The sequence below is a fragment of the Lissotriton helveticus genome, chromosome 9 (genome assembly GCF_964261635.1).
Source record: "Lissotriton helveticus chromosome 9, aLisHel1.1, whole genome shotgun sequence".
NCBI classification, from domain to species: domain Eukaryota; kingdom Metazoa; phylum Chordata; class Amphibia; order Caudata; family Salamandridae; genus Lissotriton; species Lissotriton helveticus.
In genome coordinates, this window is record NC_136070.1 from 856221564 (window position 1) to 856236314 (window position 14751).

A 14751-nucleotide genomic window follows, 5' to 3' on the forward strand; every position below is an offset into this window, starting at 1 on the left:
CCTTCTAACATGGTATGCGGAATGTGGTGTGTGGAATGTGTGTGGAATGAGTGTGGAATGTGGAATGTGGTGTGTGGAATGTGGTGTGTGGAATGTGGTGTGTGGAATGTGTGTGGAATGTGTGTGGAATGTGGAGTGTGTGTGTGGAATGTGGAGTGTGGAATGTGTGTGGAATGTGGTGTGTGGAATGTGGTGTGTAGAATATGTGTGGAATGTGTGTGGAATGTGTGTGGAATAAGTGTGGAATGTGTGTGGAATGTGTGTGGAATGCGGAGTGTGTGAATGTGGAATGTGGAGTGTGTGTGTGTGGAATGTGTGTGGAATGTGTGTGGAATGTGTGCGGAATGTGGAGTGTGTGTGTGTGTGGAATGTGTGTGGAATGTGGTGTGTGGAATGTGGTGTGTGAAATGTGTGTGGAATGTGTGTGGAATGTGGAATGTGGTGTGTGGAATGTGGTGTGTGGAATGTGGTGTGTGGAATGTGGTGTGCAGAATGTGTGTGGAATGTGTGTGGAATGTGTGTGAAATGTGTGTGAAATGTGTGTGGAATGTGGAGTGTGTGAATGTGGAATGTGGAGTGTGTGTGGAATGTGTGTGGAATGTGTGTGGAATGTGGAATGTGGAGTGTGTGTGGGTGGAATGTGTGTGGAATGTGTGTGGAAGGTGTGTGGAATGTGTGTGGAATGTGGTGTGTGGAATGTGGTGTGTGGAATGTGTTTGGAATGTGGTGTGTGGAATGTGTGTAGAATGTATGTGGTGTGTGGAATGTGTGTGGAATGTGGTGTGTGGAATGTGTGTGGAATGTGGTGTGTGGAATGTGTGTGGAATGTGTGTGGAATGTGGTGTGTGGAATGTGTGTGGAATGTGTGTGGAATGTGGTGTGTGGAATGTGGTGTGTGGACTGTGTGTGGAATGTGTGTGGAATGTGGTGTGTGGAATGTGTGTGGAATGTGGTGTGTGGAATGGAGTGTGTGGAATGTGTGTGGAATGTGGTGTGTGTGGTGTGTAAAACATGTGTGGAATGTGGAATGTGTGGAATGTGTGTGGAATGTGTGTGGAATGTGGTGTGTGGAATGTGTGTGTGGAATGTGGTGTGTGGAATGTGTGTGGAATGTGGTGTGAAATGTGTGTGGAATGTGTGTGGAATGTGGTGTGTGGAATGTGGTGTGTGGAATGTGTGTGGAATGTGTGTGGAATGTATGTGGAATGTGGTGTGTGGAATGTGTGTGGATTGTGGTGCGTGGAATGTGGTGTGTGGAATGTGGTGTGTGGAATGTGTGTGGAATGTGGTGTGTGGAATGTGGTGTGTGGAATGTGTGTAGAATGTGTGTGGAATGTGGTGTGTGGAATGTGTGTGGAATGTGGTGTGTGGAATGTGTGTTGAATGTGGTGTGTGGAATGTGTGTGGAATGTGGTGTGTGGAATGTGTGTGGAATGTGGTGTGTGGAATGTGGTGTGTGGAATGTGTGTGGAATGTGGTGTGTGGTGTGTGGAATGTGTGTGGAATGTGGTGTGTGGAATGTGTGTGGAATGTGTGTGGAATGTGGTGTGTGGAATGTGGTGTGTGGAATGTGATGTGTGGAATGTGTGTGGAATGTGGGTGGAATGTGTGTGGAATGTGGTGTGTGGAATGTGGTGTGTGGAATGTGGTGTGTGGTATGTGTGTGGAATCTGTGTGGAATGTGGTGTGTGGAATGTGTGTGGAATGTGGTGTGTGGAATGTGGTGTGTGGAATGTGGTGTGTGGAATGTGGTGTGTGGAATGTGATGTGTGGAATGTGTGTGGAATGTGTGTGAAATGTGGAGTGTGTGAATGTGGAATGGAGTGTGTGTGGAATGTGTGTTGAATGTGTATGGAATGTGAAATGTGGAGTGTGTGTGGGTGGAATGTGTGTGGAATGTGTGTGGAATGTGGTGTGTAGAATGCGTGTGGAATGTGTGTGGAATGTGGTGCGTGGAATGTGTGTGGAATGTGGTGTGTGGAATATGTGTGAAATGTGGTGTGTGGAATGTGTGGAATGTGTGTGGAATGTGTGTGGAATGTGGTTTGTGGAATGTGTGTGGAATGTGGTGTGTGGAATGTGTGTGGAATGTGGAATGTGGTGTATGGAATGTGTGTGGAATGTGTGTGGCATGTGGTGTGTGGAATGTGGTGTGTGGAATGTGTGTGGAATGTGGTGAGTGGAATGTGATGTGTGGAATGTGTGTTGAATGTGGTGTGTGGAATGTGTGTGTGTGTGTGTGTGTGGAATGTGGTGTGTGTGGAATGTGGTGTGTGGAATGTTGTGTGTGGAATGTGGTGTGTGTGGAATGTGGTGTGTGGAATGTGGTGTGTGGAATATGGTGTGTGGAATGTGGTGTGTGGAATGTGGTGTGTGGAATGTGTGTGGAATGTGGTGTGTGGTGTGTGGAATGTGTGTGGAATGTGGTATGTGGAATGTGTGTGGAATGTGGTGTGTGGAATGTGGTGTGTGGTGTGTGGAATGTGGTGTGTGGAATGTGTGTGGAATGTGGTGTGTGGAATGTGTGTGGAATGTGTGTGGGATGTGGTGTGTGGAATGTGGTGTGTGGAATGTGTGTGGAATGTGGTGTGTGGTATGTAGAATGTGGTGTGTGGAATGTGTGTGGAATGTGTGTGGAATCTGGTGTGTGGAATGTGGTGTGTGGTGTGTGGAATGTGTGTGGAATGTGGTGTGTGGAATGTGTGTGGAATGTGGTGTGGGTAATGTGGTGTGTGGAATGTGGTGTGTGGAATGTGAATTGTGGAATGTGTGTGGAATGTGTTTGGAATGTGTGTGGAATGTGTGTGAAATGTGGAGTGTGTGAATGTGGAATGTGGAGTGTGTGTTGAATGTGTGTTGAATGTGTATGGAATGTGGAATGTGGAGTGTGTGTGGGTGGAATGTGTGTGGAATGTGTGTGGAATGTGTGTGGAATGTGGTGTGTGGAATGTGTGTGGAATGTGGTGTGTGGAATGTGTGTGGAATGTGTGTGGAATGTGGTGTGTGGAATGTGGTGTGTGGAATGTGGTGTGTGGAATGTGTGTGGAATGTGGTGTGTGGAATTTGGTGTGTGGAATGTGGTGTGTGGAATGTGTGTGGAATGTGGTGAGTGGAATGTGATGTGTGGAATGTGTGTTGAATGTGGTGTGTGGAATGTGTGTGTGTGTGGAATGTGGTGTGTGTGGAATGTGGTGTGTGGAATGTTGTGTGTGGAATGTGGTGTGTGTGGAATGTGGTGTGTGGAATGTGGTGTGTGGAATGTGGTGTGTGGAATGTGTGTGGAATGTGGTGTGTGGAATGTGTGTGGAATGTGGTGTGTGGTGTGTGGAATGTGTGTGGAATGTGGTATGTGGAATGTGTGTGGAATGTGTGTGGAATGTGGTGTGTGGTGTGTGGAATGTGGTGTGTGGAATGTGTGTGGAATGTGGTGTGTGGAATGTGTGTGGAATGTGGTGTGTGGAATGTGTGTGGAATGTGGTGTGTGGTATGTAGAATGTGGTGTGTGGAATGTGTGTGGAATGTGTGTGGAATCTGGTGTGTGGAATGTGGTGTGTGGTGTGTGGAATGTGTGTGGAATGTGTGTGGAATGTGGTGTGTGGAATGTGTGTGGAATGTGGTGTGGGGAATGTGGTGTGTGGAATGTGGTGTGTGGAATGTGATGTGTGGAATGTGTGTGGAATGTGTTTGGAATGTGTGTGGAATGTGTGTGAAATGTGGAGTGTGTGAATGTGGAATGTGGAGTGTGTGTTGAATGTGTGTTGAATGTGTATGGAATGTGGAATGTGGAGTGTGTGTGGGTGGAATGTGTGTGGAATGTGTGTGGAATGTGGTGTGTGGAATGTGGTGTGTGGAATGTGGTGTGTGGAATGTGTGTTGAATCTGGTGTGTGGAATTTGGTGTGTGGAATGTGTGTGGAATGTGTGTGGAATGTGGTGTGTGGAATGTGGTGTGTGGAATGTGTGTGGAATGTGGTATGTGGAATGTGTGTGGAATGTGGTGTGTAGAATGTGGTGCGTGGAATGTGTGTGGAATGTGTGTGGAATGTGGTGTGTGGTGTGTGGAATGTGTGTGGAATTTGGTGTGTGGAATGTGTGTGGAATGTGGTGTGTGGAATGCGTGTGGAATGTGTGTGGAATGTGGTGTGTGTGGTGTGTGGAATGTGGTGTCTGGAATGTGTGGAATGTGTGTGGAATGTGGTGTGTGGAATGTGTTGTGTGGAATGTGTGTGGAATGTGGTGTGTGGAATGTGTGTGGAATGTGTGTGGAATGTGGTGTATGGAATGTGGTGTGTGGAATGTGGTGTGTGGAATGTGTGTGGAATGTGGTATGTGGAATGTGTGTGGAATGTGGTGTGTAGAATGTGGTGCGTGGAATGTGTGTGGAATGTGTCTGGAATGTGGTGCGTGGTGTGTGGAATGTGTGTGGAATTTGGTGTGTGGAATGTGTGTGGAATGTGGTGTGTGGAATGCGTGTGGAATGTGTGTGGAATGTGGTGTGTGTGGTGTGTGGAATGTGGTGTCTGGAATGTGTGGAATGTGTGTGGAATGTGGTGTGTGGAATGTGGTGTGTGGAATGTGTGTGGAATGTGTGTTGAATGTGTATGGAATGTGGAATGCGAAGTGTGTGTGGGTGGAATGTGTGTGGAATGTGTGTGGAATGTGTGAGGAATGTGGTGTGTGGAATGTGTTGTGTGGAATGTGTGTGGAATGTGGTGTGTGGAATGTGTGTGGAATGTGTGTGGAATGTGGTGTATGGAATGTGGTGTGTGGAATGTGGTGTGTGGAATGTGTGTGGAATGTGGTGTGTGGAATGTGTGTGGAATGTGGTGTGTGTGGAATGTGTGTGGAATGTGTGTGGAATGTGGTGTGTGGAATGTGTGTGGAATGTGGTGTGTGGAATGTGTGTGGAATGTGTGTGAAATGTGTGTGGAATGTGGTGTGTGGAATGTGGAATGTGGAGTGTGTGTGGAATGTGTGTGGAATATGTGTGGAATGTGTGTGGAATATGTGTGGAATGTGGTGTGTGGAATGTGTGTGGAATGTGGTGTGTGGAATGTGGTGTGTGGAATGTGTGTGGAATGTGTGTGGAATGTGTGTGGAATGTGGAGTGTGTGAATGTGGAATGTGGAGTGTGTGTGTGGAATGTGTGTGGAATGTATGTGGAATGTGGAGTGTGTGTGGAATGTGTGTGGAATGTGTGTGGAATGTGGTGTGTGGAATGTGTGTGGAATGTGTGTGGAATGTGGTGTGTGGAATGTGTGTGGACGGGATAAGAGCCTACATCTGGGAATCGTACAGTAACGCGACTGGCACACCACCTGAACAAGAACAACCATGAGTCTCATCGGAGCAAGCGAAAAGACTGCATTTCAGAAAGACCGCCTGGAAGAATATACCCACAGAGAATTAAAACAATTCTGCAAAGATTTCCACATCGCTACCACTGGGTTAAGTACCAAAGACGACTTCCAGAAAGCCCTGACGGCCTGGGTAGAGGCCGGGGCCCACCTCCCCACGACAGAAAGGAATGATGGGGAGGAGGAGCCGCCGACCGAAACTGACGGCCAAAGAGAGGAGGGACCCGACACCCTACCACGGAATACCGGCACGGAGAGAGGTCTGTTGATCGAAGAAATGACAGACCGAGAACGCAACCGAAACCATGAGCTAGAACTGGCACAACTTAAAATTGAAGGAGAGATAAAGCTGGCTGAAAAGAAACTGGCCGTAGAACAATTACGGCTGCAAGGGGAACTAGAAGAAAAGAAGCTCCAGCGGGAGCATGAAGGGAAAAAACTCCAACTCGAACTCGAGCGCAGCTTGAAAGAACTAGAGATTAAAGCCCGAAACGAAGAAACCCGACCCCTGGGGCACCGAGACACGGGTCCCCTAGTAGAATCGAAAGTCCACATCCCCAAGGATGTGGTGAAGGAATACTATAAAAATGACGACATCCAGCAATAGTTCAAAGCGTAGGAGGTCGCCATGGCCGCCCACCGAGTACCTGAGAAGGATTGGGGGGCCGGATTATGGGGCGGCTTCCTCAGCGAGGGGAGAGACACCATGCTGGATCTGCCCTCCTCCGTCATGACCTCCTACCCCCATATGAAGGACGCCCTCATGGCTCGATATGGGCTCACCCCGGAAATGTACCGGCAACGATTTAGAGACTGCAAGAAGATCCCCGGCACCACATGGGTAGAGTACGTGAATTTTTACAGCCGGGCCTTGGGAGGGTGGGTCAAGGGCAGCAAGGTGACCACCTTTGAAGGACTCATTGACCTCATAGCCTATGAGCACCTATCGAACAACTGCTTTGTGGAACTAAGACAGCACCTTCTGGACAGCAAGTTAGCAGACCCCCGGAAGCTGGCTGTCGAGGCTGATCATTGGGTGAGCACAAGAGTCCCCCGGGGTCCCGGGGGAGACTATGGCCGAAACGAACAAGGATCTCCACGTCAAAGGCGCGCAGGGGGTCAGAGTAGACAAAAGGGTCCCCAGACAGGGCCTCCCCGCAGCCCCCCTAGAAACCAGACCGGGACATCCCCGCCAGCCGCAAGGACCGGATTCCCTCCAGTTAGGCAAGGACCCAGAATAAGCACCACCTGCTACCGATGTCAACAGACAGGAAATTATGCCAGTGACCCCAACTGCCCCATGCTCAAGAAGCGCACTGCTGCGAGTCCCCCTGCGCGCCACTTCGCCAATGTAGCCCTAGAAGAGGAAGAGATAGAGGACCCGGAAGGGTGGGAACCAGCCGCCATGATCTTAGTCTCCCTGGGGAATAGGGAGATGGTTCCCGGAACCTTCTTGCCAGATAACACCGAGAAATACCGACAGCAGGTGACCGTCAAGGGCACCGCATAGGGGCTCTCCAAGATACAGGGGCCAGTATCACTGCTGTAAAGGAGCACCTAGTCACGAAGGACCAGATAGTACCCAACGCCTCCTGCAGAGTGATCTCCGCGGACAACTCCGTCCGCACTTGCAGAATTGCTCAGGTCCCATTCGAATGGGAGGGCGTCTCCGGGGAGTTACGAGTAGCAGTCCGCACTGACATGCCCGTGGACTGTCTCCTCGGTAACGACCTAGAGAGCTCCCCGTGGAAGCAAGTAGAGCGAAGGACTCACCTCGAGATGGTGGGCCTACCCGAGTGGGCCTGCGTGACCACCCGATCCATGGCAGCCCGGGCGTCCACCCCCGAGGGGGTGGAACCCGAAAACACTCGCCCCGTCCCCGCCGAGCCGGAGGACAGCGGGCAGACAGAAGGCCTCGACCATTTTCCCGGCGAAAGCAGTGACCCCGACCCGGGTCCCCTGGACCCCGCTGGTGAACCAGCCCCGAGCATGGACGATCTCCCCGAGTTAGCCCAGCGGCGCCAGGAAGGGGGGCCCTCCCGAGATGAGTTCTGCCTGGAACAGACCTCCTGTCCCTCTCTAGTGGGGCCACGGCAGCAGGCCGCCGCCCAGGCCGCCGGTGACCAGTCCGGCTCCCACCACGTCTATTGGGAAAATGGCCTGCTATATAGCGAGCAAACGTCCGCCGAACTAGGTTCAGCCCGAGTGCAGGTGGTCCCCCTACGTTTCCGCAGCTTCCTCCTGAACCTGGCCCATGATGTGCCCTTGGCGGGACACTTGGGCCAAGACAAAACGTACCACCATTTGGTCACCCATTTCTACTGGCCCCACATGCGAGCTGATGTGGAGGCCCACTGCAGATCCTGCCCCACGTGTCAGGCCAGCGGGAAGAGCGGAGGGCGACGCAAGGCTCCCCTCCAACCCTTCCCAGTGGTCAGTACCCCCTTTGAACGGGTGGGAATCGATATCGTGGGGCCTCTTGACCCCCGAACGTCCCTAGGACACCAGTTCATTCTTGTCCTAGTGGACCACGCCACCCGATATCCCGAGGCCATCCCCCTCCGAACGGTGACGGCCCCCGTAGTGGGGCGGGCCCTCATGGGGATCTTCTCCCGGGTGGGATTCCCGCGAGAAGTAGTGAGCGACAGAGGAACGAACTTAAGCATGGGCGTAAAATCTGCTCCGCTCGCGGATTTTTCGGATTTTCGGCAAATTCGCAATCCGCGAACTCTCGCGAATTTGTCGAAAATCCGTGAATCCGCTCGCGGCGGATTTTTTGCTTGGTTGCGGCGCGCGGCGTGGTGCACGGCGTTCACTTTCCGTCATTAAGCGTTTGCCGAGTTGTTTTTCTCGATCATATTTTTCTAGTGCCGCGCCATTTTAGATCTTGCTGCGTGATCCCGCGGGAGTTTGGCGCCCGCGAATACGTAATCGCGGCTTGCCACCTTGCACAGCACACCTCGCGAGAGTTCGCAATTGCGAACACGTAGTTGCGGCGGAAAGAAACAATCTCGCACTCGCGAAATAGAGATTTTGCAATTCTGCACAAGAAAATCACCAGCAAACAGGATAAACCTTCAGAAAATTATGGTTTTTATCAGAATCACTCCTCAGGTTGACATTTGCATGGCCTTTTTTTTTGCAAGGAGTCCATTTTTGGGGGGGGGGAGGAAGGAAGTGCCCCACAGTCTCCAACTTCCTGTTCCTGTCCAGCAGGCTCCTCCCAGTGCTTTGTCCATCTCCTGGTCACTTTCATTTGGATCTGGAGCTGGAAGGATTACTTTTTGTGGGTGCTGCTGGATATTTGGATTTGAGGCCTTTTTGACTGTCTTTGGATCACTTTTGGATTAGAAATCAACTTTCACAAGTAAGTTTGTTTGGGGCATTACAGTTGCTGCAAGTACAATTTTGGAACTTTTTCAGAGCATTAAATAAATTATATTGTGGGTAGCCACAGTATCCAGTAGGACCAGGGTTGGTTAGGGGTGCATGATACAACTGTTTTGTTGAATTTAAACACCATTGAGGCCATGGATGGGCTGGGATTGTGCTGATTTTTGTCGTTTTTTTGGGCCTGCTGGTGTGGCCCTTTGCCCAGGGGTGGTGAGTGTTGCATGGGCCTAGTCTTTCTGTGGGGTGTCTTCTTGAATTTAAACACCATTGAGGCCATGGATGGGCTGGGATTGTGCTGATTTTATTGTTTTTTGTCGTTTTTTTGGGGCTGCTGGTGTGGCCTTTTGCCCAGGGGTGGTGGTGCATGGACTGAGTGTGCCTGTGGTGTGGTCTCACTCCCTTTAATGTAAACATCATGGATGGCATTGGATTGTGGTGATTTCTGGCTGGTTTTCTGTTTTTTGGGGGTGTACTGTTGATGTGGACTGGCCATGTGGGTGGTGGTGGTGGCCATCTTGAGTGCTGGCTGGTACAGGCAACATGTGCTTGGGGTGTAAGGGGCCATTTTGAAGAGAGGCAGTGTCTGAGGCCTGCACTTATTTTGCCTACTTTTCATCCATTATGCCCAGGGGTAGTGAGTGTTGCATGGGCCTAGTGTTTCTGAGGGGTGTCTTCTTGAATTTAAACACCATTGAGGCCATGGATGGGCTGGGATTGTGCTGATTTTATTGTTTTTTGTCGTTTTTTTGGGGCTGCTGGTGGGGCCCTTTGCCCAGGGGTGGTGACTTGCATGGGCCTAGTCTTTCTGTGGGGTATCCTCTTGAATTTAAACACCATTGAGGCCATGGATGGGCTGGGATTGTGCTGTTTTTTGTTGTTTTTGTCGTTTTTTTGGGGCTGCTGGTGTGGCCTTTTGCCCAGGGGCAGTGGTGCATGGACTGAGTGTGCCTGTAGTGTGGTCTCACTCTCTTTAATGTAAACATCCTGGATGGCATTGGATTGTGGTGATTTTTGGCTGTTTTTCTGTTTTTTTGGGGTGTACTGTTGATGTGGACTGGCTTGGGGTGTAAGGGGCCATTTTGAAGAGAGGCAGTGTCTGAGGCCTGCACTTATTTTGCCTACTTTTCATCCATTATGCCCAGGGGTAGTGAGTGTTGCATGGGCCTAGTGTTTCTGAGGGGTGTCTTCTTGAATTTAAACACCATTGAGGCCATGGATGGGCTGGGATTGTGCTGATGTTATTGTTTTTTGTCGTTTTTTTGGGGCTGCTGGTGGGGCCTTTTGCCCAGGGGTAGTGGTGCATGGACTGAGTGTGCATGTAGTGTGGTCTCACTCTCTTTAATGTAAACATCCTGGATGGCATTGGATTGTGGTGATTTTTGGCTGTTTTTCTGTTTTTTTGGGGTGTACTGTTGATGTGGACTGACTTGGGGTGTAAGGGGCCATTTTGAAGAGAGGCAGTGTCTGAGGCCTGCACTTATTTTGCCTAATTTTCATCCATTATGCCCAGGGTTAGTGAGTGTTGCATGGGCCTAGTCTTTCTGAGGGGTGTCTTCTTGAATTTAAACACCATTGAGGCCATGGATGGGCTGGGATTGTGCTGAATGTTGTGTTTTTGTCGTTTTTTTGGGGCTGCTGTTGGGGCCTTTTGCCAAGGGGTAGTGGTGCATGGACTGAGTGTGCCTGTGGTGTGGTCTCACTCTCTTTAATGTAAACATCATGGATGGCATTGGATTGTGGTGATTTCTGGCTGGTTTTCTGTTTTTTGGGGGTGTACTGTTGATGTGGACTGGCCATATGGGTGGTGGTGGTGGCCATCTTGAGTGCTGGCTGGTACAGGCAACATGTGCTTGGGGTGTAAGGGGCCATTTTGAAGAGAGGCAGTGTCTGAGGCCTGCACTTCTTTTGCCCACTTTTCATCCATTATGCCCAGGGGTAGTGAGTGTTGCATGGGCCTAGTGTTTCTGAGGGGTGTCTTCTTGAATTTAAACACCATTGAGGCCACGGATGGGCTGGGATTGTGCTGATTTTATTGTTTTTTGTCGTTTTTTTGGGGCTGCTGGTGGGGCCTTTTGCCCAGAGGTAGTGGTGCATGGACTGAGTGTGCATGTAGTGTGGTCTCACTCTCTTTAATGTAAACATCCTGGATGGCATTGGATTGTGGTGATTTTTGGCTGTTTTTCAGTTTTTTTGGGGTGTACTGTTGATGTGGACTGGCTTGGGGTGTAAGGGGCCATTTTGAAGAGAGGCAGTGTCTGAGGCCTGCACTTATTTTGCCTACTTTTCATCCATTATGCCCAGGGGTAGTGAGTGTTGCATACTTGCATGGCCCTAGTCTTTCTGTGGGGTGTCTTCAATGTAAACATAATGGATGGCATGGGATTGTGCTGATTTTTCTGTGTTTTGTCGATTTTTTGGGGTGTATAACTAAACTGATGTTCCTCTGTCTTCCATTGCTTTTAGGTGCACAAGACTCAAGAGAACCACCAGTGCCAGGAAGAAGTCCTGCAGCGGTGTGTGTGTGCAGCATAACGTCACGCGACGTCACGTCTGGACACAGACAACTCTGCAACTCGTGCAACTGCTGCCTGCTGTTCTGACCTGCTCTGAAGAAGATGGCCCCAAAAAAAGTTACCCGTAGCTCCTCTAGCAAGAAAGGTGCCAGTAAGGAGCAGAAGAAGCAAGTTACCAAGGAGACTGGTGTGCCGCCCGCCCCTTTTTTTGGGAGTAAAAAAAAAAGTATGCCTGCAGCAGCAGCGGGATCTGCTGGGGACCAAGCTGGCAGCAGCACCCCCGCTCCATTGGGCTCAGTGCCACCACCACCACCACGCCAACTTAAGTCCAAGCCCTTGAGTGCTGCAGAGGCAGCCAATCTACTTGTTCAATCACCATCGACCAGTGATGTTGGCTCATCGCAAGAAAGCAGCAGCAATGTCCCTCAATCAACACAGGTTGTTGTAGCTCATCTGACGAGTGTTGAACAACCACAGCCGCAACAACAATCACATGTGGAAGTACAAGCCCAAGTACATGTGGAAGGAGAGGCAGCGCAAAGAGATGCGCAAGCAGAGGTGCATGGAGGGTCACAAGTGCCCACAATAGTTGTTCCTCCCGAAGTAGGGGCACATCAGGAAATCGACAATCAAGGCGAGGTATCATTTGAGGAAGCCACTCCTCCTGATGATCATTCATTGTCTTCCACACCCCTAGCAAGGAAGAGATCAAGGGTGGTGTCTACATCTTCTTCAAGCACACCTCCTTCTGATGATATGGATCAAACTTGGGAACCAGCCCCACTGCCGTCTGACAGTGAGGCACACCATGATCTGACAAAGGTAGTTAAGCGTAAAAGGAAGCTCGTCCAAAGTCTCAGAGTTATGGAGTGTGATGAGGCTCAACAAGAAGTGGCGGATACTGCTGCTGATGAAGACTCTGACAACGACGACCCAGTCATCATAAAGGTCACTGCAGCCCCAGCGGGCATGCAGCAAACAGACATTTTGACCCTAGCCCGAACAGCTGCTGAGCGTGATGATGATGATGTTGTCGATGAGGAGGCAGTGGAAACACCACAATCATTGGAGTTAAGTAGTACACCAACTCGTCCCGCTTCCATATTTCTTTCTGGCAAGAAGGGACCTCCATCCACCTCGACCTTAATTAGTGGCGGTGAAAGTGCACAACGTACAAAAGTTGGGCAATCCAGATCCTCCACTTCAACTGGCATTAGCTTCATGACCACCACCACCAGTATCGCCGCCTCCTCCAGGCCCCACAGACACTTCAAGTCCCCAGTTTGGGACTTCTTTACTGTTTGTCAAAAAAATCCAAAGTTTGCCATTTGTACCCTTTGTAAGCTTGCAGTTAGTCGTGGTAAGTCAGGTACCAACTATGGTACCGGAGGCCAGAGAGGTAATCTTAGGAGACAGCACACTGTCCAATGGTTTGCGCACCTAGATGCGATCAAGGAAGCCCGAATTCAAGAAAACGTTGATGTTGCATCTGATGATGACGAGGAGGAAGAAGACGTGTCAAACACTTCCCTTACACCCAGTACCCCTGTCAGCAGCACACCCAATGTGAGGCACACTAAGAGTGTTGGAGCGAGTGAGACACCAACGCACAAAAGTTCACCAGCGAGCAAAATTGGGTCAACAAAGTCATTATCAGCCCGTAAATGCTTGGTCCAGGGCAACATTAGAACCATGTTTTCTTCAGACGTGCCATATGAAAGCAACCAGCCACTGACGCGTCTGTATAACACTAAGCTGGCTAAAATGCTAGCTGTGGACCTTCTCCCTTTTTCTTTTGTAGAAGCGGTAGGTTTTCTAGAATTAGTGGCAACGCTCTGCCCTAAATGGAAGGTTCCTAGCCGGTTCTATTTTGCCAGAGTTGCAGTTCCAGCACTACATGAAGATGTGCTGGAGGCGATTGGGGCAGCTTTGCAGAAGAGTGCTGTTCACACAATACATCTGACAACAGACATGTGGACCAGTGGCGCAGGCGCTGATTACATGTGCATCACTGCACACTGGGTCTCTTTTTCAGGTGTTAAAGCAAAGCTAAACGCAGGTGTTGACCCGGACCAAGTCTTCAAAGCTGCTCGAAAACATGCAACACTAGCCATGTTTGGCTTGGAGAAAAGTCACACATCCGAAAACATTTTGGACGAGTTTAACAAAAAGGTCTCGAAAATGCTATCCCCAAAAAAACGCCAGATTGGTTATGTTTCCACGGATAATGGCGCCAATGTAGTTAAGGCCATGTCGCTGGGTGGCTATTTCAGAGTGCCGTGTTTGGCGCACTGTATCAACCTGGTAGTTCAAAAATTCTTGAGTGATAGAGACAGTGCGGCGTTCGCGGTAATGGCCACCTGCCGCAAAATGTGCAACCATTTCAGCCATTCTTTTAAGGCCCGGAAGCATCTGAGGAGGCTGCTACTTGAACGTCGAATGCCAGTGAAAGCACTCATCCAGGAGGTGGCAACACGTTAGAACTCAACCTTCTACATGCTTGAGCGTCTGTATGAGCAGTATACGGTACTCGATCACTATTTCTTAACAGAGGGTACATCTCAGAAGGAGGACCTGCGGATGGCTGCGGCGCAATGGGACATAGTTAAAAGCCTGACAGACATGCTTCGTCCTTTTGAGTTCTTCACGCGTGCAGTCAGCCAGGAGGACTGTAATTTGGGAAAAGCTATCCCATTGTTGTGCATGCTGGAGCACCAACTGATGGCGGTGTCTTCTGAGTTTGAAAAAGATGTAAAAAAAAAAGACCCTTTTATTTTGTCTGAGAAATTATTAGAGCGCCTACGTGGTGATGAACGTCTTCAAAAGATCAAGTCAGAACAGCATTACATTTGTGCTACTATTCTGGATCCACGCTACAAAAAGGCGCTGGCAGGCGAAGCATTCTTTCCTTTTACTGATGAAGATGTTCAAAAGTACAAACATTGGCTAGCCTGGTCAGCCAAGAGGTTTGAAAAAGAACGGCAGGTTATTGAAGGAGAAGGCAGTACATCAGCATCAGCATCAGCAGGCCATCCCCAGTCACAAGAATCCACTTCTGCACCTGTGGCTGGGGCACAAGAGACCTCTCATCCGTTAAAGACACCGGCAACTGGATCATCTGCACCACACACAACAGTAACAGTGGCTGCTGTAGAGGATTGGCTAAGTTTGCTTGGGTATGGTTCTTGAAAAAAAGTCACAGGCACAGCAAAAAGTAAGCAAAGTGGAGGAACCGCTGATGACCTTGAGTCGATGGTGCAGGACTATCTGAATGACTCAACAGAGGTCTTTCTTAATGATGAGCCATTGCAGTATTGGCATGGCAAAAAACAATTGTGGCCACAGCTCTCCAACCTGGCTATAAACTACTTGTCTTGCCCGATCGCAAGTGTGTCTTCTGAAAGTGTTTTCAGTGCTGCTGGTGGCATTGTAACTCCCAAACGGAGCGCCTCTCGCCCAAAAATGTGGAGAGGCTAACAATGATCAAGA